Genomic DNA, 530 nt, shown 5'->3' with positions numbered 1-530 from the left:
CAATCCAAGTTTTCAAGCCCCCCCTCTTTCCCAGAGAGCTCCTCCATTCTCTGTGATGGTTCACCTTCTGACAAAAGTAACAAGCAAGTAATTCTTATTGAAAATAGCAGTGAAGTCTACTTTTATAATTTTGTACATGAATATTAAAATAAATCATAATACTTTCTCTATTACCTCAATGTAATATTATCTTGGGACCCCCTTTGTCTTTTTTTACCTCACTTTGTAAACTCCTACTCTAGAGGAACCAAAACAAAATCAAGGAGGCTGGAGGGCAAAAAGCAAGGTGAGTGAGAGACAATGCAGGGGCCAGATCCTGCAGGACCTTAGAGAGCATGTTCAAGGTCACCTCATGAACAATAGAAACCGCAATCAACTATATGGTGGAATTTTTTGGAAGTGGAAATGTATTTACCAGATCATCCTCTATTCTCTGGTTGTATCATCATTAGTATTAGTGTTTGGTGTTAACTGTTTCAAATAGGTTATAATCACGGTATTTTCTTTTACATTTTATTTTATTTTGATAA

Source organism: Lipotes vexillifer, unplaced genomic scaffold (genome assembly GCF_000442215.2).
Source record: "Lipotes vexillifer unplaced genomic scaffold, Lipotes_vexillifer_v1.1 scaffold295, whole genome shotgun sequence".
Taxonomy (NCBI): Eukaryota; Metazoa; Chordata; class Mammalia; order Artiodactyla; family Lipotidae; genus Lipotes; species Lipotes vexillifer.
Note: the sequence above shows the minus strand (reverse complement) of the source record.